A 22218-nucleotide genomic window follows, 5' to 3' on the forward strand; every position below is an offset into this window, starting at 1 on the left:
GAGTTTGCTGCAGAAACTTTGCTGCAGAATTGTGCTCCAGAACCTAAGCTTTTAAATCTCTCTCTATATTTCTAGCCCTCATGGATTGATGCATAAATTGATGCAGTGTTGTCTTCCTGAATCTGCAGACAGCCTTTAAGCAGGCTTTGGGAGGTGCCACAAATCCAAACTGCCAGGTGGCAGAAATTCCAACAGTTCCTTACTTAACTGCTGTTCCTTCACCATCTTCTGACAAATTCTCTGGGGCACTTATAAGCTGTCATCACAAAAACCTTTAGCAGACCAAAACTAAAAAATAGGAAGACAGCTTAAAATAAACTGAATTTAATGCTAACATAAATAAGCTACTGCACTGATCGTATTACTAATTATTATATTTAATGGATTACACAGCTACATTCAAAAAAGCTGCAGCAGAATTTGCAGCTTTCTCAACAACCAGGAACTTTGCCACAGAGCACAGGTCCAAGTTGCCACGAAGTACAAGAACCCTTAATTAATGCAGAGGAGCTGGGAGGCGGGGACATAATGTGACCTTTTCCAGACAACTGGCACAAAAGGCCCGATTAATCCTTCAGTCTTTATTCAGGCAAAATGCCCTATCGACTTCAGCTGGGAGTTTTGATAGAGTAAGAAGTGCAGAACTCAGCCTCAAGAGAGGCGGAGTCATTTGCTTCAGAAAATGAACATTAACAGCTTCAGGATGAAGACTGGGTGGACAACTTTGCTCCTCTGGCACAGTGGAACTTTCTATAGTCAGTGTAGGAAACAGAGCTTTGTCTGTGCAGTAGTCAGAGCTTTCTCAGGGGCTGGTCAAAGACTGTGGAATGAACTCCCCCAAGAACTAAGGACCATCACAAGCCTCACCGCCCTCCACTCTAAATGTAAGGCACACTTCCCAGAGTTTGCCTCTCTCACATAAACATAGCAGCAAGTGAGTGCACATATATATATATATTGTTTTTAAAGATTCCAGAACAAAAACACTGTGTTGCACACACTTCTGCCTCTGGGAAGAGGATGAGAGAAGAAACTTGCAATAGATGTTAGTCACATTGCTTAATGCACTACTGAAAGGTGCTCAGATACCGAGGGGACGAGTGCAGTATAAAAACCTATATAGTACAGAATAGGCTACATCTGAACAGACATCAGGTATTTTATTTACCGCTTATGATATGCTACAGATGATATGACTTCCTACTGAATTCATTCATGACTGGAGGATATTAATCAATTTGATATACAAGATACACAGTGCCCAGAAAAAACCCTGTGTCAACATGCTGGTTGTAATGTGTCATCTACAGTATATATTTTACACATCTAATAATGACAAATGGGAAAATGAGAGGCATAAGATGACTGGATTTTTTTTAAATATAGTTTTTAAAATTCAAACATGCACAAGTTATTTCAGCTCCTTCCAGAGAAGTAGACAAGTGATTATTCTTCACACTCAGCACATCTTTAAGTTTAAAATAATTGATTATTAGAGTGTAAATTTTAGGTCTGTCATAAAATGACGTTGTTAGTCTCATTACAGCCTCTAGTGGACAGTAGTTATCCACTTCACAGAGCTGTCACACACTTTTGCTTCAGATGACAGGCATGATCAAAGTGGAAGTTAGTATGAGAGAGCATAAACACACGATCATTCTCACCCTATGGCAAAAATGGAGTTCTGAATAAGAGCAAAGGTTTGTTGGCATTGGTCTATACAAGGTTTTGGGTTTGTGCAACCTTTAGATAATATTACTGGCTTGTGAATAAACTAAGAACTTCTGCTATTCATTTCAATTTCAGACAGCTTTCATAAAAAAAACCCCTAAATTCATCTCAAATATTTTTATAACAGAAAATATTGGTTGCCATGTTTTTGGCTTAAGTAAGATGTTTTTATTCCAACTCATAATATGCTGACTGTCCAATCCACCTCCTGTCTATTTTTATCCCTCTTGCATTCAGATAATTTTTGCTAAAGTAATTTTATTATTCTTGCACAGACATATGTAGTTGATTTAAGTTATTTTAGCAGCTTTAACAAATCATAATTTAGATTAGAGATGGCCAATTAATTTTCCCTCAAGGAAGCTAAATATGTAGCTCACCTAAACAATCAAATATTTAAAATATGTTCCTTTACTTTACTTGGAGCATCATAAAATATGACTAAAATATTTATTTTATTGAGCATTAGCATGAAACCTAAACATATTTCCTGTCGGAACTCAAATACTGATTATTTTTTCTCCAGAGCACTAAATGCCATTTTTTTCAGATGGCAAAATATTCAATTCCAAGTCACAGAGAACTGACACTGGCAAAAGCATCTCAAATTAACATTGAACTGAGAGCATAGCATTCATAAATCAGTAAGCAAATGTGTAGTACTACAATACTATTCAAAAAGAAAAGTATGGTGTAAATCCTGAAGTCCTTCACGGGCAAGACTCATTGAAGCCCAAAGCAAGGAAATTCAGAGTTAAGGCTGTCATTCTTTACCTTACCCAATGCGCCTAGCTATTGCGGAGGTCTCTGAACAATAAGTCATTCTACATATGTGTGATGGAATATTTAGGTACTAGAATGTTTCATTCTTATTTCTCTCTGTTTTAAAGGAAGCTATCAAGTCCCGTTCTCCCTCCCACTCCCCCAAACACTGGCTTCATTGGGCCTAAACTGAAGGTAGCAAACTTCAAACTGGAAATAAGGTTTCTTTCTTTTTTCTTTTTTTTTTTTAAACACTGAGGATAATTAACCACTGGAACAATTTGCCATAGGAAATCAGTAAATTATCCATCCCTGGAAGTTTTTAAATCTAGACTGGTCTCTCTAAAGAATATGGTCTAGTTCAGGCAAGTCTTTGGAACTGATGCAGGAATTGCTGGGTGATGTTCTATGGCTTGTGTTATGCAGCAGGTCACACTAGATGAGCACATTGGGCCCTTCTGACCTTAAAATCTATGACAATCTATGAAAAATGATGAGTGCCTCCTCAGAGGTGGTGTGTGTCATCAGCTCCTATTAAAGGCCATGGAGATGTAGCCTTCCAAAGCCAAGATGCCACTTCAAATCCAGCCCAGGGTCCTGACTCAGCAAGGTGCTGAGCATGTTCAACTCCCTCTGAAGTCAATGGGAGTGAGGGTCAATTGAGGATACTCAGTGTCTCTCAGGAGGCACTGAGCACTTTGCAGGATCAATCCCCTAGTGAGCTGTAACTAGACACTACGTCCTACGTGAGGCGAGTTGATGGTCTCAGTCCAGTTCCTAGTGGAAAGGTATCCATGTAACATAACTGACACCATTAGACAAAGTGGGTGAGGTAATATCTTTTATTGGACCAACTTCTGTCGGAGAGAGAGACAAGCTTTCAAGCAACACAGAGCTCTTCCTCAGATATTACTTTACCCACCTTGTCTGTCTAATATCCTGGGACCGACATAGCTACAGCAACACTCCATACAACTGACACTGTTGGCAGTCTCAGCAAAAAGGTCAAGGAACTAATGGAAATTAAACTACCTTCTTATCCCTTGAAGTAGACCCTCTGTAATGGGGTTAAAGTACATTGGGAAGACAGAGTGGGGAAGCTTGCCATACCTGTTCTGTGGAAATTATTATTTTAGCTTCCAGGACTGTCAAGCCAGCATGTTAGCAAGGATTAATAGTCACTTAAATTTACACAAGGGACTTTGGAAGACTGCAGGGTACTGATCATCCCCTGGAAAGTGCTGGGGACAGTCAGCTCCCACTGATTTCAGCTAGAGGTAAGGGCTCTCAGGTCCTTCTCCTGAGACATGTAGCACCTTCTCATCAAATCATACCATGTGAACAGAAGTTTTTATCTGCAAATTCTCTTGCCTGTTTTTCTGTTGGTTACTAGTGAGCTGGTCTACTCTAGACAGATTAGATTAGGAGCTAGCTATCTGATATTTAGGATTGGGAAATAACACAACATTTTTTAACATATTTTATTGGTGTGCAGTACACGTGGTCTCTAAAGTCGGTTACAGTCTGCCTAGTAAATGCTGTACATGTTTTGATAAGCATATTGATTTTGGGGAAAACAAGGTACAGTTCACCTGTCTGAGCAGATCTAGTACTTTGAAAGTGTGGATATTTGCCACAATAGACCATAATGGTTCCAACAGAGCAGTTCTGGTCGGCTGAACAAATCCTTCCAACTTCATGGATCATTGACCTAAGAGACCTTCAGAGTTATGCTCCACTGTGTCAAGCCAACTGCCACGTATGTACATTTTGTCCATATACTAGAAATCCTGATGATATTTTTTTGTTGCGAAACATTTCAACATATGCACAAACACCAGTTTCTAAACCTCACTATAGACACTTCTAATTTTAATTTTTTGAATTAATCATGGGCCCATGCTGTGAAGTTCACATCCAAATCCAGAATTAACATTTACCAAATTCAGTCAGAACATGGAGATCTGGGCTTTTGCCTTGGACTCAGAGAGAGAGAGAGAGAGAGATCCACACCAGTTGTAGTCCAGGCCCATTTCTATTTTGTACCTATCTTTTTATCACATTGTCAAACAGAACAAGCAATGTGTAGCGTGCTGAAAACCAGAAAGGTCAGAACTATAGGAATCATTTATACAGATATGAATATGCCATTTTCATTCCCAACAGGTATAATATAACATAAATCTGCCGCCACCAGACCCATAGGAGTAGCCAGTATGAGGGCTACAGAAACAAAAACTTAAATCAGGGCTCAACCTTCACAAATATAAATGTGGGGTGAACATATCACCTTACCCATTTAAGCTTGGTTCTCAGCCAGGGTCGAATTTCTCATGTAACACCAGGATCACAACCCTGACAGTAGCACAGCTTGTGGAAGAGAGAACCCTTTAGTTTGGACTCTTTGATGAAGAATCCTGAGTGTAGTAGACTCCAGCCACCCCAATGTCATTCCTTCCCCTTAGAGGTTGCAGATTTTTTCACTTCTTCTGTGTGGTCTGAGTGAAGTTGCCAAACAGTTTAAACCAGCCTGGTTAATAGTAAAACAAGATGTATCAAGAAAAGAGACAGAAAGTCCTATTAAAACAATAGAAATTATATGTAAAACAGACCCAGTCTGAAGTTCTGTAAAAGTTCTGAGTTTGTCTACTCAGAAAAGTTATTCAGAACTAAGGCAGGGTGTGAATTTAAAGCGGCCTAGTTATTCTACAGTAACTATGTGTAGACAAGCCCTAAACTAGTTTTGAACTAATTTGAGTCACTACATCTCCTGTAACTTTGCCAGAGGCTCTGGGTCTATTCCAGGAGCGGGTGGGTGAGGTTCTGTGGCCTGCAATGTGCAGGAGGTCAGAGTAGATGATCATGATGGCCACTTCTGATATTAAAGTCTATGAGAGTGCCTATCATTTCTTCAGCTTCCCCGTTCTCTCTCTCTGCTTTAGTAGACCAGCATGTCAGAGACCCAACTTCTGGTCTGAAGGCAGGCACCATTCCCTTCCCGTATCAGGTGTCTTGTGTCTCCTTCCTCCACCCATCCTTGTCTTGCTGGAGTTCCACAGTTATATCTTTCAGGTTACTTTGAACTTACTGCTCCCATGCTTATCCTCATAGGATATTTATTTTATTCATTGACCCATTTGGATTTAAAATAATAAAAATATGCCTATCCAAGGATCTAGGCATTCTAGCACCTAATTAATAATACAGTACAATCTCAGCAGTGTTAAAGTAACCATTTCAACAAGAACTCAGCCAGGCACCTATAGAAACACCACTACCATCATCATCATCATGAGAAGCATACTCTCCACCCTCCCTAAAATTCTCTCAAGCAGGTGTTTTTTGCAGCAGGCCCAGAAGATCAGCAAATTGGGGCTATTTCAGACCAAGGGGAGGAGCAAGTCCCAGGGTGGGTGGAGTTTTCACAGAGAGGATCCTGCTAGTGGCTCCTGCCCTTTTATAGCCCGGGGGATCCAGCTCGAGTGCCCCTTCTGATCACAGCTGTGGCAGTATGGCCCAGGGAGAGAGGCAGTCCCTCAGCATCTATAACAATCTCTCATGTCATGTCCATTGTATATTCCCTAAATCCATCTGGGATTATAATTACTGCTTTGGATAAACCATTGGAGGAGGGGGCGGGGTTGTTTACCCTATTCCTCTTTTACATCTTAAAACGTCACATTGAAGGTGGTTCTACACAACAGTTGTTTCACAGCTCACATTCTCATCCCCCCCTCCCCCACCTCCAAGGGCTCTGTTTATTCTAGACTAATGACCATGCTTCACATGTTAGTGGTGCTAGCTAGTACTGACTGCTGGATTTAAAGAAACAGAGCTCATATTTTCTAATAATTACCTCAGCTTTATTTCTACTCCATGTGGAATATGACTTCTTGAGAGATGAATGTTGATCTATCACAGCACAAGCTCACATTCAAACTGGCATGTTGACTGGAGAGGGAGGTCTAATCCAGTTCTGAGACACAGCAGTTATGGGATGGACGTATGGACAGATAGACCCAGGACTGGGAATCAGGAGCCCCCAAGGTTCTAATCACAGTCCAGACCCACTCTGTCCCACTCTCGGAGCTTTAGGCTTGTCACTTAACCTTTCTCCTTCCGTTTTCCCATCTGTAAAATAGGTTTTGTAATATTTACCTGCCTGTCTCAAAGGGAAGCTGCAAGATTAATGTTTTCAAAGTGCTATACAACATATCCACAACATATAAATACAGAACTTCATCTCTTTCCCCTAGTTTAACAAAAGATACTGCAAGGCAACAATTTCACATGCCGAAGGCAAAGCATAAGATTTTTAACTTAAAACAAAGATGAACGTATGGCTCAATTGCGGTCTAATTTTTTTTTAAAGCAACACATACAAACAAGCTCTCCAACTGGCAACCCCCTCCTGTCTACTCCCCTATCAAACCAAGAGCTTTATGTTCATTCCAGTTCTGAAAATCCCAAGTGGTATGGCATCAACCACTGCCATTGGGCTTTCCTGACATTTTGCCTGAATTTTTGCTTTCCTACTTACATCCCATTTCTCTTACATATGCACCCTTGTACCACATTAAATAAATCCTCCCCCTCCTTGGGCCACAGTTCAGCAAGTTTAGGCACATGCTTACGCACTTTAAGCATTTGAGTTGTCCCATTCTCTTTATTGTGATGACTCATGCACTTAAAGTTAGGCATGTTCTTAAGTACCTTGCTGAATCAGGGTCTTAGTGCTTACTCCCCTCAGATATCTATACACTTATGTTCCAGCCTCACATTATAGCCAAGCTTAGCTTCCTGGGAGGGAGGTTATTTTTTGTTGCTCCTCTCTGAACACTTCCCGATTTGTCAAGATCTCGCTGGCAATAATGTGCCCAGAAATGAACACAATAGATACATAAAGAGGAACTGTTACCTTCTGATCTGTGATATGATGCATCTGTATACACATCTCAAAATATGGCTTTTTGTACTGCTATACAACTTTGCAAACTCATATCTGACTTGTTGTCCACTCTGACTCCTGGGTCTTTTTCTGCATTAGACTTTCCAGGTTCCTCCCTCCCAGAGAACATCTGGGTTTCAGGTGACTTTTCTTTATTTGTATTAACCTGCACATCTTCAAGCTGAATCACATCTTGTTACTCTCTGTCCATGTTCCTACCACTCAAAGTCCCTTTGTATTGCTACTTCTGTGTCTTCAATGGTGTTTGCAAGTCCTTGCAATTTAATATCATCTGCATACTTCATTAACATGCTGTTCAATCCCTCTTCCAGATACTGATGCAGATCCTAAATAAAGGCCTCCCTACAATTCATGCATCACCCAGCTAGAAAACTCCTCTCTCTACATCAGTTCTTTCCTATGTATCATTACCCTTTGTTTAATTACTGCTCCTCAGATAGTTTTCCCATTAATGTGACAGTTTTCCAATCCAAACCAGTTTGATTTTTTTCAAGTAAGATTTAATGTAACACCATATCAGATGCCTTACAAATATTCAAATGCATAAAGCTCCTGCATTCTAATCTTTTGCAATTCTGCAAGAATAAAAATAATCATATTTATGTGACAATATTTGTTCTTTATAAATCACTTATCACTCACAGTCCCTATATATCCTTTAGCCCACGTTACTCTGCTGAATAAAAATGTACAGTGGGGGAACAAAAATATCAACTACAAATTGTCCACATAATTTTGTAATAGTCACAAAGTTCACACATATCCCCCCAATTTGTAGGGGGGGGATGCAAAGAGGGCTGGTCCAATGAATACTGGTCCCATCCTTCTCAAGATCTGGGAAACATTCTCCTCTGGCAGGAGACCTTATATTCTTCTTCAGAGGAATTGAAGTCTGGTGTTCCTTAGGTCTGGTTTACACTTAAAAATTATGTCAACATAGCTACGGCACTCAGAAAAATCCGCACCCCTGAGGAACATAACTATGACAACCTAATCCTCATTGTGGATGCAGTTAGGTCGACAGAAGAATGCTGCCGTTGACCTAGCTACCATCAGAGAGGGAAAGTTCCTACAGCAACAGAAAATCCCCTTCCATTGCTGTAGGAAGCATCTACACCACGGCATCACAGTGGCCTAGCTACCACGTGGTAGGTGTGCCTCTGTAGCACCCGTAGTGTAGACATGGCCTTATTTATGATGTGTTTTAGGTTTTGCCTGCCTGCCTTCTTACATATTAGTAGACGTTAATACTTCCTGGTATCATATCATGTTCACTGAATTTCTTAAATTTCTGGTAAATTGCTTTCCAGAAATCTAGTATCCTTGTACTGATGCATTCTACGAATTCATTCTGTATTAGTTGAATTCAAGAAACTCCTGGTCACCAGTTCTGAGCTTCCTTACGTTTTGTATATCCTCAGTGAGTAGGAAGAGTATGTGGGATGAATTGCTCTCTGGCTGCAATCTCCATTGTCTGGATATTAAAAAAAAATTGGCTTTGTACTTAATTCCAGACCATCTTTAACTGTGAGTGTTTGATGGTGTCGCCTACCTGTTGGATAGTTAAAATTCCCTGTGACTACATACTGTGGTTTCAACTACTATGAGAATTGGTCCAGTAATTTCTTATCCTCTTTCCCCACTACTCCTACTGGTCCATAGCTGATGCCAACTGTTCCTTGTTTTTCCACTCCTTTTATCTTTACACAAATAATTTCACCCTCACCAGTCTTCGGTGTCAAACTGTAGTTGGGTGGCATTACAAATACTTTGAAATATAGCTCTCCCTCCCCCTCCTCTAGCCTTTTTCTCTATCCTGTTTATTGATTAATACCCCATCTTCATTGACATTCCTGTTACGAGAATAGCTCACCCTCTTTCAGTAATGTCCACTAGATAATACTCTCCACCGTTTAGTTACATTGCTACTGGCCTGTTTCCCATGCTCTTTGCATTTGTGTACAGACACTCAGCACATTAATACTCTTCTTAATCTTCATCTTTTGTTTCAGAAAAAAAACAAACCCGCCTTCTCTTTGTATGTTGGAAGGACATGCTATTAATATTAATTAATTTATTTGAGGTTGGTAAAAGAATTTGCTCCTGGGCTGAGAATGTGAGTGCCAAGTTTCCTGCCTGCAATTTGCCATGGCTCAGTAGTAAACCCCTGAAAATAAGAATTTTAAATGGAAATACTGACAGGCCTTTTAACTATGCTATAATAAGCTGGGTGTTTTATCCTGCATACTGCATGTTGTTACACAATAGGAGCAGATCATAATGTGTATGGAAAACAAACAGTCGCTTTAGAGTACACTCCTGTCTCAAACTGAGCAGGCACAGGAAGTAAAGCAAACTGGAAAAAACAAAAGACTCTAAGGTCAAGATCACCACACCCAAACTTAAACTGTTCTGTTATAGACTTGGGCACAGGGATCTTAGAGAACATGCATTTGAATAATTTTCCTTTGATCAGTTCTCCATAATAGGGGGGTGTAGACAGTCTGTTACATTGCTCAATGAACTAATGAGAGTAACTGCTTTAGGTTTAAGGATTAACATTAATGCTGTAGTTAGTTTTACGTAGAAGAATACTGCAAAAAGTATAGTACTTACAATATATGCTCTTACCTGTTAATACTACTAAACTATGTGTATTTTGTAGGTACACTTGTCAAGAGCTGCATAAAACACATACAATGTTAAATTATGTTTGTGTGCCAACTTTTGTATGTGGGTTAGTAGAATGACTTTGAGGTACAGAGTGCTCATAATCCCAAATTACTCCAGATTTACACTAGCATAAATGAAGCCAATATTTGGCCCTTAGTCTTTGTGGAAGTAAAAAAAAACAAAAACAAAAAACCCTCTCTCTTTTTGAACAACAAGATAGTTGGCAGCCAGGAAAATGACTGAATCATATGCATAAAATGGAATCTTTGGGACTTAAACTTAGCCCTTCTGGGATGTGGAACACATGCTTAAGTGCCATATATTGAACTGCCACATCATGTCTATTTTTACTAATTGAGTTTACTTACTTGTGTTTGGGCACAGTACCAGCTACTCAGCAACTTGAGGAGATTAATGTCAAACCTTCACTCTATTTAGAAAGTATAGGCACTCGATTTACAGCTGCTTATTCTGAGGGTGGCTGATTGGTGATCCTGATACCTTCGAGTAACAGATGGCTTTGTGTGTTGCACTGATAATGAAAATGATATAATTTGCTACTTAATAGTAGAATAAGGCAAAGCTGCAAGTAGGAAAAAAGCTTCATGCTCACCTTCCTACCAATGAAAGGCTTTAAAAGCAAATGACAACAGACACACTTGATGGTTATTGCTTGTCTTGCAAATTCACATAAGGTAAACCTTTCACAAAGAACTCTGCCTGAGTTGGATTGTAAAGCACTGGCCCCTGTAACATTAGAATTTATAGCTTTAATCTTCTTAAGAACTGCATGGCTTTTCTCACATGCAGTGAAAACAGACGATGTTTCTGTGATTAAAACTAGTGAGTTGAACTTTGCTTGTTATTGGCTGGAAGCATTTGGAAACCTAATAAAGCATTCCATTCAAACCTCGGCATTTTAGTACCACAAAAGAACCAGGTTTCTCAAAATGCAAGCCTAAGTCTAAAGGACACTTTTTGGGAGGAGATGCTAGAATTTGATTGTTAATGAAGTTCCCAGTGACTTAAAAATAGATCAAAGGAAAAGGCAGGTAAAATGGAACAATAAATACTTGATGTGACCAGAAATGTGAAATTCTTTATTATGTAAACTTTATGACATTTAAAGCTATTTCTTCTTATTCTCTTAAATTGTGTGTTTATACACACACACACACACCCTGGAAAAAGTACATCACCCACCATCGCCACTGACTAGCCGTGTGATTTTGGACAAGTTCCTTGAGGCCTGATTTTTGGAAATGCTGAGCACCCAACAACTCCAGCTGAAATCAGTGGGAACTGTGGGTGCTTATGATTTCTGAAAAAATCAGACTCCTAGCCTCACCATCTGCATCTACTTGAGAAAAGACTACACTACAGTTCCAGTCAGAGTAGGGAGCCTAATTACAACACAGTTATGCCCCTGACATGTTGTCAGAACCCAATTTTGATTTGGCCTGCGTAGACGTGTCTGGGACCAATGTTTCCTTACTGGAGGGGTAACAATCATGTTAAGGGTGTGGTGGTACAAACCTGAGAGTTGAAGCATGATTTTCTGAACATGCTTCTAACAGGGTTTGATCCTATCTATCTTGGCAAAGCTAACCTGTGTGGTGACACCACATTTGGGATGCAACCTGGTAACTGAGCTCCACTGTGGTAACTGACTGTCATGTAGACAGCCCTGGCTTACCTTCCTCACAAGTGTGTAGAGCTGAGGGTTAGTTAGCTAATGCTAGTTCAGTGTTTTGAAGCTAAAAAGTCCTAAGTATTAGGGAAAATTAATAAAAGAAAGCACAGCTGCTTTGGGGGTTCATTCAAGGGTTTTGATTTATTAGGAGGGAAATATAATCAAACAGATTCTCAAATGCTTCAAACTGTTTGCCCCCATCTACACTGGCTAATTCAATCATGCTTGAAGCTGTTTTAGGCCTTGTCTTCACTGTGGCTATAACTATGTCGGAGGGGTCTAATTACAATGCACTTACAAGTTGCTGTGTAGACGGGACCTAACCTTGTTCCTGTAACTGGGTTCAAACTCTAGAATGTCAGTGGCTTTAGACACAGAAATATTGTTAGCTCCCATCTACAGAACAACCTTTAACTGGGTTTTAACCGGGGACTGGTTACAATGCAAGTGCGGAGCCCGTGACTCAGCTGTAGTATAAATGAAGCCTAAAAGGGTACAGTAGCTTGCAAAATATGTTGCCACAGTAGACAAGGCCAAAGAGTATTTGTGTTTGTTATGCCACTCTGCCAGCCAGCCCTTTCATAAAGAATTCAGTTTAACTGTTGAACAACTTATAGTGCTCATACCAGTGGCTGCTAACATTGCTGGTTTGCTTTATTTTTGCGGCACAGACATATGAAGAGGTATCTACTGTAACAGATGCTTTTTGACAGTGCGAACTAATAGCACTCAGACTTAAACTGTAAATTATAAACAACTCCTTTCTAAGCACAAAATGAATGCACAGAATGGGAAACCTTGTCAGCCAGGATGTTAGTAAATCAAGTTGAAGAAGACAAATTATTCACTAAAGCTGAAGTAGCCAAAATTTTATCCAGTTAGCAGTACTGTCATTAGAGTTCTTCTGTTCTTTGCCATAATTAGGAGAAATGAAATAGTGTAATTATAAGGAATACACATTAGAATCAGCTGTGTATTTCCTTTCTAAGTAAAAGCAAGTGAATTTGTTCTCCACCCCTCCCCCGTAAAAAACTGCTACATAAATACTTACTACTAGTAAAACATCTAGCCGCAGTGAGACAGACATTTCCCAAGCGATCTCATAATTATGTTTCCCCCCCACACCACCACAGACAAGGCCATGAATTAAAATTGACCTTTGTTGGCCCACTGGTACAGCTGCCATGTATTTCATTGCAAGCCCGTTGGCTCTAATGTCCAGTAGGGGAGCTACAAAGGAAACTGAAAATTAGTTAAGCACAGATTTTTTGCTCAGAATATCCCCACTAACCTGGCTGAGAAGAGCCTTCAAAACACACAGGTCATTTTTTCTGACCTTTTAAAAATACATTTCCCCCCTCCCTCTCTCCATGAAATCCTTTTGATACTTCCGGGGTCACTGATGATTTTACAGAATGATGCATTCTGGATGTCACAATTACCCTGGATTACCAAGGCTGCAATAAGACTTCTGGTATTTGTGATGTCACCAGTCTGAGTCTTCAGTGAATCAGGAAGTACAAGAGGGATTTCACAGAGGGGGGAATAGGATTAAAACTAACCTTTCTGTTAAAACTTATTTCTCTGCCAAGTGCCCCCCATAGCTGGGGTTGTGTGGGGATGGTTAGCACAGACCGATGCATAGGCATGTGGTGCTGTGCAACTTATAAAATCAGTCAGTAGCTAACTACTTTCTTAGACACCAGGCCAGCACACATGTATGTGTAGCTCAGCTCAGAATTAGGTTTTCAAGGCCTAATTCTGCCCTTCTCAAGAAACAAGTACATTGGAGAAAAATGTTGGCAGACCTCTATATGTGATCAGGGCAGTGGAATTTATACCACATTCTGCCTTTTGATTTTTATGGATCTGGCTGTGGGTGGGGTTTCCATGCTGATGACAAACGTGGTCAGGTTTTAACCCACACATTTGGATGTATACTGTACTTAGCGAATATCAGGGGCCTTATTCTAACTACCCACTCCAGAATAGACTCATTCGTAACTCTTTTTCCACACATAACAAAATCCAACATAGTAACTGTGATTAGCATTATGAAGAATGAACAAAATTCAGCAGATATTTCAAAGTTCATGCACGTATACAACATAATGAAAGACCAGTAAATACAAAGGGCCAGGGCCTGATCCAGGACTCTTTCAGAGATACAAAGAGGATGCTGGTTAACCCTCTGATGCAAGAGGAATGCCTTGGTGGCATAATGCTGGCTCTATGATATCCAGTCTCCGCAACCCCTGACATATACTACTAGAGTGTTGAGAGGGCTGTGAGGATAGAAGCAGATGAGTCAGAGTGCAGTGTGAGCGGCAATCTTTGGCCCACAGTAGGAACTGCTGTAGCCAGCTTAATTTAGAGCCACTTGTGGGCTGCTCTAAGTTACACCAAGGACCAAACTGAGAATCAAGGGAGCAGAAAGATGACTTAGCATAGCCCTTGCCCAAAATATTAGAGAGGGATGAATACCATAAAAATGTTCCTACTAGTATGTCAAATGGACAGGCAGCATGGCCTGGACCTTATATCCCTCTTGGAGCAGCGGAGAGTGAGGTATTTGGAAACAAGAACTGGGGCAGTGCACACTGTACCTTTCTGCAGCTGCACTAAGGGCTACTGCTAAGTGCTCTGCCTACCTGAACCATTCTATATGCAGCTGCCCTCCACAGGCAGAATGGTTTGGAGACCCTTCACTTGACTGCTACAGGTATGCTCCTGTCCCACCCTACTCATTGCCCAGTGCAGATTGGGAGGCGGTGGAGGGAGGCAAGTAAGACAGGATTCATCCCCTTATTTCATAATTGTTATAGTTTACAAGTGAACTCACACTATGCCTTATTCTAGGCAGCGCTATTAGATTCTCATTTTAGAAGCATAAAAAAACTTACCGAAAACCAAAAAACTAACAAGCAATGGGCTTAGTTATGCCAATTTCGTTCTGTCCTTGTTTTCACATACAGTGTACTCTATACACAGTAAGAAGCAGTTTTTAGCTTGTGGAAGTTTAGATCAATGTGCAGTGGTGTTGGACTCCCATGCAGGTAGATGTATAAAATGTTGAAACCATTTAGCATCTCATCACATTAAAATTTCAGTCATTCATGCTTTCTAGAAACAGAAGGCTCAAACCTGGAGTCTTTATTCAGGTCAGCTACCTATAGCTAGCAAGGGAAGTTTTGCCTGAGTAAGAGCCGCAGGATACAGCCCTTAAGTTTGGCTGCTGAAATTTGTGCTTGATTTCAAGACCAGCTGTGTTAGAAGCTTATTACACCTTAGGAAGTTTCAGTAAATGTAATTATCATGCCATGTTTCATTTAGTACATGGTCTTAGCATATGCTTCAAAATATAATTTCACAGAAAGACTTATTCTAGTGCTGTTTTATTATGCTTTGTACCCTTTGACTATGGAACACAGATGACGATTTGAATCCTGATGTAAAGCTTACAGCGAAAAAACTACCACTAAAATTAATAGAGCATAGTTACTGAATGGTATTTCATATACAATTATCTTCTCTGGAGTGTGAACAATGCTGCGGCAAACAGACTATGGGTTGCTTCATTCCTGTGATCCAAATTTTGTTAACCAGCTGATGTCACCAGGGAGACCTGAAGTCTTTATAATTACAGCTCAAGGCCTGGAGGGGGAAAAAAAAGGATTAAATTATGTTTCATACATTCATTCAGGGAGTTACCTGTGATGGCCTCGTAGCTTGTTTTGCCTGTTAGGAAAAGTGAATTAAGTCTGTATCCAGATCCTGTTTTATGAGTGACATCTCAATTTACTTTTATGCTGGGGCGGGCGGGGGGAAGAGTCCTTTGTCACAAACAACTGTTTCCCACAATGCTGCAGAATAAGATGTAAATAAGGCAAAGAGTGTTGGATACAGCTTCCAATATTCTACTAAGAAGGGGAAATTTGTTTCTTTCATCTTCCCTGAGAGAAATAATTTAGGTTCTGCTCTGTACTAAATTAAAGTGTTCTGTGCAGTTATGTACATGTACAGCTTTGGAAACTGTTCCTGCTTCTAGGTCAAGGGCTCTCCCTGTGGCTTGGTGCCAGCTTTATCCCTGGACTCCCATAATCCCCTGAAATAAATCAACTTTCCATTGAAATCCTCTGCCAGTTCCACTTCAAACTAAAATGTGTTGCCTGTAGCATGATGCTCTTTTATACCTTTTGTAGCAAAAGAAGGGAAATAATGTGGACATTGTACACTCCAAACAGTTCCATGTAATCCATGTTGTGTATATTAAAGGGCATCTTTGTAATGTTGCACTAACCCCAGATTTCAGCATTTATTATTAGAACTAAGGAAATGCCTTGGATTAAAGGAATGATCTGATTGATTGGAAAGGATCCTAGTCTGTGTGCCTCTCTCACTTCAAAACTCGGGTTGAAGCTACATTATCCTACTTCCTAGCAAAGGCAGATGATTCTAGTGGATGAAACTATTTAAGATTTTGTTCCCTACTATTTGTTCCCTGTTCATTTCCTTTTCTGTTCTTTTTAGATTAATATAAATAATCCTACACAGGCTTTCCGTCCCTCTGGAAGCCTAAAGGCTGTAGCTGCTTTCAGAAAGCTAGACTGCTTTAACCAAAGCTGCAGCAATTTGGAGAGCAAATGGTTGGATGCTACTATGACTCGTGGGGAACCTGATCTGTTCAGCACTGCTGGAAGTTTTGAATATTAACAATAAAAAGCTATTGCTATTTTCCAGTTAGTGCCGAGTTTAATACTTTCCCAAATGGGTTCCAATCAGAAAACATCAGCATTCCTCCTAAAAGACGGATGTTTCTGGAAAGGCCTGCTTCTCCCCAAGTCTCAGTAACTTCAAATGGTCTGTCAGTTAAATCATAACAGCCTGGTGTAAAGCTTCCAATTTTTTGACAACATTTATATCCACCTTGTTCCTACAAGGCCCTAAAGCTGATTGTGTGTAATCCTGAACTGAATGTAAAAGAAATATGAAAACCCATCATGATTTTACAGGTTTCCAAAGGATAAGTCACTAAATAAAAAGGCCTGGATTTTTGGCATGCTAATACACCATATAAAAATAACAGCTAGTTCTTTAAAACAACAAAAATCAGAGCCAGATCCTGCTCGCTGAAATTTCCTGCAGAAAGCCTGGTAATAGCTAGCAGCTCCTCTAGAATCCTCCGGATTGTCAGAGGCAGGGGCTGACTCTAAGTGGCACCACGTTCCCTCTGACTGCAGAATCGTTGCTGAGTTTGAGACTGTGAGGTTGGAGGTTAGAGGAGGGGCGTGCGGCGGGGGTGAATGAATGGTCAAAGACATGGCAGAGCCAAGAGAGAGTAATGCAGCTCCTGAGACTTCTTGTCCTACTCTTTCCCCGCTCATGCCATTCTGTGCATCATCCCCCTTCAAACCTATGGGGCTTGCCCCCTGTAAAATAATGCTGAGCTTATCCATCGTGGGCGCCCCTCCTCTGTGCCTCAAGCCACCTCTGAAGATGCAGTTTGAGGAGGCCAGGCCTGAGCCAGTGGGACCAGGCCTCCCTCGGGAGCCCCGGGATGAAGGTACAGAGCCTCTGCAAGAATCCTCCGGCATGCGATCCAAAGGATTCTCCCACAAATCTTGGGATAGTTCTAAGTTTGAATGGCCACACGCCTTGTCTGCACCATGGTGTGCATGAGTGTTTGGGGGCAGGAGCCTTGCTCCCTCCCCACTCCCCAGTGAGCTCTCTTAAAGGAAAATCTGAGTTGCAAGTCATTCAGTTTCCTGGTCTTTCTGCAGGTTCCCTTCCCCCCCACCCCCCAGGTAATGCACGATGTGGGCTTGTGTGTTGTAGTCTGTTGTACACCTGGCTCTTGGAATCGGGTAGAGGACAGATGTAGTGAATAAAAGACACGCTTTTACAGTAACATATATACACATCTCAGGTGCAGGAGCCACTCAGCTTCAACAGCTGACCGTTTGACTGTGGTTATACTTCCATTCATGTGCTCTGACTTAGTGTAGCAGGACACTGGGGAAGTTCGGTTGTTAAAAGACATGTACTATAGGCTCAAAGAATAGCTGTAATGTGTTCACCATAGCAAAATTAATGCCCTGGTATTGATTTTTAAATAGGACTGGGTGAAACTTCTTGAATACTGCATGCAGATGTGGTCGCCCCATCTCAAAAAAGATATAGTAGAATTGGAAAAGGTTCAGAAAAGGGCAACACAAATTATTAGGGGTTTGGAACAGCTGCTATATGAGAAGAGATTAATAAGACCGTGACTTTCCAGCTTGCAAAAGAGATGACTAAAGGGGGATATGATAGAGGTCTATAAAATCATGACTGGTGTGGAGAAAGTAAATAAAGAAGTGTTATTTACTCCTTCTCATAATACAAGAACTAGGGGCCACCAAATGAAATTAATAGGCAGCAGGTTTAAAACAAACAAAAGGAAGTATTTTTTCACACAACGCACAGTCAACCTGCTGAACTTCTTGCCAGAGGATGTTGTGAAGGCCAAGACTAACAGGGTTCAAAAAAGAACTAGATAAATTCATGGAGGATAGGTCAATCAATGGCTATTAGCCAGGATGGGCAGGGATGGTGTCCCTAGCCTCTGTTTGCCAGAAGCTGGGAATGGGCGACAGGGGATGGATCACTTGATGATTACCTGTTCTGTTCATTCCCTCTGGGGCATCTGGCATTGGCCACTGTCGGAAGACAGGATACTGGGTTAGATGGACCTTTGGTCTGACCCATATGGCCGGTCTTACATTCTTAAACTGCATGGTTTTGCTTAACTGAGCCCCACATGGACATTTTCTCCATTAAAGTTCACCACCCTCTGAGCTTCATTTTAAGTGCAAACAAATCCCCAGACGGAAAGCAAACTCCATCAAAACCCATCATGTTTCATCTGGTTTCATGTCAGACCCCTAAACCTGTGAATGTAAGTGTGGAACTCTGAGCCGACCCAGGCTCATTCAGAGCTTGACCCAGGTTTGCTCCAATAGTCTGTGAACCTTTTAGAAAACCTGGTCTGAGCTGGGTTTGTAATCGAACACCAAACAATAATGATCATGTGACTTACCCAGTGTCATGCAGTAGGTTAGAAGAGGAGCCAGGAACAGAACCCAGAATCACTGGTTCCCAGTCTCCCGTTCTAACCAACAGACACACTGAAAGGTAGAATTGCCCCCCTCTAATATGACTTCATTGGGTACAACTTTGGCCAAACCACTCAAAATAACCATGTTATTTAAATCTTTTTTCTTTCTTCCATCTTCATTGTTTTAACAAGTCACATGACAAAGAATGAACAAACACTACATCATCCTTCAGAGGATTCAGCTGTGGAAAAAGGCATCCATTTAGCTGCAGGGTAGTTATTACTGGATAGCTTTGATTTCACTACACAATGCGTACTTTGTTTATTGAAATGCTTACATATTGCCTTGGGTGAAATCATCATCATGTCTGGGTTCTGGTATATTCAGAATATACCTCAATCTATTTTTTTAGTCTTCCAGTTCCCCTCTAAAAAAGCTGTGGCTGACCTTATGGCCTTTTCATAGTTATTCCTGAAGTCCGTCTCTCTCTCTCTTTTTTTTTTTTAATTCCATGTTGAGAGAATGCAATTTCTTTTACAGAACTTGGCTTGGTTGCCTGCCTCATCCTCTGGCTCCTTTAGATAGCTATGTATTCATTTTCACATTCATGGTGTGACTCAATGGACAGTCATGTGGCTTATGGGACCAGCACATTTGACCTACACACCAGCACCACATAAATCATTTTAAAGTCTTGGGCTATACAACATGCTGTTCTTCCAGGATCAATGGTTAATGCTCAATCCATCAGGGACTAGAAGTGCCTCATATTACTTTTAGCAACCCCTCTGACAGACCCCTGGAATGGCAGTGAGGGGCCTGGGAACTGTATCTAGTCTTCCTCCATTAATGAATGCCACAATGCAGAGATTTTGGAAAAACAGGAATCAAAAAGAGGGGAACAGGAATGTCAGGGCTTTGAGAAGAGAAGAGAAAAACCCCAACCCTTAAATTTTTGCATTTGTAGACTGCCATACAGAGTATGTTTTCCCATCCAGGTGTTGAGAATCCTGTGCACACCTTTGTTTCATCCAGGTTAATTACTATGATTCACTCTTTTTCAGACTCCCAGTTAGTTTTGTTTGCAGGCAAGTCTCTGCCAAGCTCTGCCGCCAGAATTATATCTAGCTCTAAGCTTTCCCACCGTATCACTCAGATATTAAGAGAACTTCCCTGGCTTTCTGTTAAACCTTGCACTGATTACAAAATTCTTTTGCTTACTTAGGGCCAGATTCAATAAAAATTCTATCCAGCTTCCGCATCATGGTAGGCCACAAAGCCCTGAAATATTGAGGTCTGGAAGTCTGCGTGGGCTTCCTGGCTTGGCTGCTGGGCAATGTTTTCACTGAGTCTGGTCCTAATGAAGCTTTTCAAGGTCTTGTGCCACATGGACCAACTGATTCTTTATCATCTCAAATGCAGATTACAATCCAGAACCTCTGATCTATGCCTCCAGCTAGGAACTAAATCCTTCAGGCCTAGATCATTTGCATATTAGACCCTCTGTTCCACAGAATGCCATCAGAGGCATCAGTATTACAGAAAAATAAAGCTCCCTTTTAAAAGTATTATCCAGTGTGTTTTGGATGCACCAGTTCTATATGAATGTAAGCAAATGTTAAAAACAAAAGGAAAATTCAGTAAACTATTCATTATCTATATTCATATGACTAAGCTACACATAGAATGTAGCTTTCATCCCCCTTAAAAAAATGTACAGATGTTCTATAGAAAACTGTATGAACAATCTTTAACCTCACGACTGCTATTATTTTGTAATAAAAGGCTTACAGCATAATGTGAGCTTTTTTTAGAATACAAGTTCCATGTGAGTACTGTGTTGTTAATTTAATATTAATGCAATGTACCAGCAAGAACTCTGCACAGAATCAGAGAGAGAAAAAAATCACTCTTCCGTGAACATGAGATCGGTGGCAATGATGGTTATGTCAGAAACCCACCCAAAATATAATCCACATGGCAGTGGGTCCAAACACAAGCATTTTCAGGACTGAACTGCACTACTCCCACTAATGTTCCTGCAGCTAAGTCACATTGTAATGCACTGAAAATGTACCCCTTGCTGTCCAGTGCATAGCGTTTGGGAACAGTACAACAAAATAAAAAACAAAACAAAACTTACCAATCAAACGTCTGAATTTCTTCCGATTCTCTTTTGCTGAAATAACCATCAGTCACAGTTTAGTTGTGAGCACCTTCACCAAATTCCTATGTATTGCGAATGCTGTGCCTGCTGCTGCCGCACCAGCAACTATGGAACTGTAAACCAAATTCAAGTTTAATTCATACAGTCTCACCGTTAGCAAGCAAGCCTTCTCCTTTGCAACTTCTGCTGCCTAGAACACCTTTCCTCTATTTCTGTAGGGCATCAACTCTCCATCTCATTTTAAATCTCATCTCAAAACATATCTACCTACGTAATTATGGCTCCTTTCATTGTAATTGCTGAGCAACTCCCTGGCACCCAAACACAGCAACAACCACCTCTCTCTGTCTTCCTTCTGTCCCAGCCTATCAGGGAAATAGCTTGATTAGTCTTACAGGATTTACATATGCATGTGAACATGTATGTGTGTAGAATTTACTGAGGGGAAGGTCTGAAAAGGAGTTGGGTATTTAGCCCTGGAAACGGTGAGGTCTCTCACAGGAGTGCATGCTCTACTGTAGGTCCAGCTTCTGGGAATATTCCATCTCCCACACTCATGAGCTTTCCTCTAAGGCTCCACAGTTTCATTGTTCCAGTGGAACGTGGCTGTTGTGGTAGGGACTGGCAATGGAGGAAGACCCAAGCTCACAGACAGCTAGCACCATTCCCTTAGAGGGCTTTAAATATCAAAACAGACCTAAAACTAGACTGTTCAATGAGGATTCAGTGCATACAGCAAAGTGCTGGAGTGATACGCTGATGACAATCTGTATTGAAAGCAGAGGAGCTGCTGCATTTGGTACCAGTTGGGGCTTTTTCAAAGCATGTGGCTTAATTCTTAGATACAGTAATTACCAAGCCTGTTGTCGCAATATTACCATGGCCACGCCTCTGTTTTATAGAGCGTGGACAATCTTTTGGCCAGTTGTAGATGGAAGTGGATTCCTTTTTGCTGCTGCAGGTATTCTGGGCGTGCAATAGCACCAAGTCCAGAAAGGACCCAGGCCTGCAGGCCAATTTAGCAATCAGGTACAGATACCCTGGATAGTGGGGGTTGTTACAGAGGAAGCAACTTCTTACAAGTACTTCCTTCTTCCTACTAGCATCAGCTGGGGCTTGTCTACAT

At 41.0% G+C, this 22218-nt stretch overlaps 1 protein-coding gene across 7 annotated transcripts in view; it reads right to left on the reverse strand.

Annotated features, from left to right (window-relative positions):
• The window catches only part of ATXN1 (ataxin 1), a 291406-nt gene extending 278163 nt beyond the window's left edge, over window positions 1-13243 (reverse strand). For 2 of the 7 annotated variants that reach the window (XM_045008278.1, XM_045008288.1), the window contains exons 1-5: window positions 13120-13221; window positions 10749-10882; window positions 10504-10667; window positions 6350-6624; window positions 4789-5023 (exon numbers count right to left, since the gene is read on the reverse strand). The gene's annotated coding sequence lies outside the window, so the exon portion shown is untranslated. Of the gene's footprint in view, window positions 1-4788; window positions 5024-6349; window positions 6625-10503; window positions 10668-10748; window positions 10883-13119 lie in introns of all 7 variants that reach the window. The other 5 variants (XM_045008282.1, XM_045008281.1, XM_045008279.1 and 2 more) reach the window with 4 other exon arrangements.
• Window positions 13244-22218: the final 8975 nt, after the last annotated feature.

This window comes from Mauremys mutica, chromosome 2, assembly GCF_020497125.1.
Source record: "Mauremys mutica isolate MM-2020 ecotype Southern chromosome 2, ASM2049712v1, whole genome shotgun sequence".
In the NCBI taxonomy this organism is placed as follows: Eukaryota; Metazoa; Chordata; order Testudines; family Geoemydidae; genus Mauremys; species Mauremys mutica.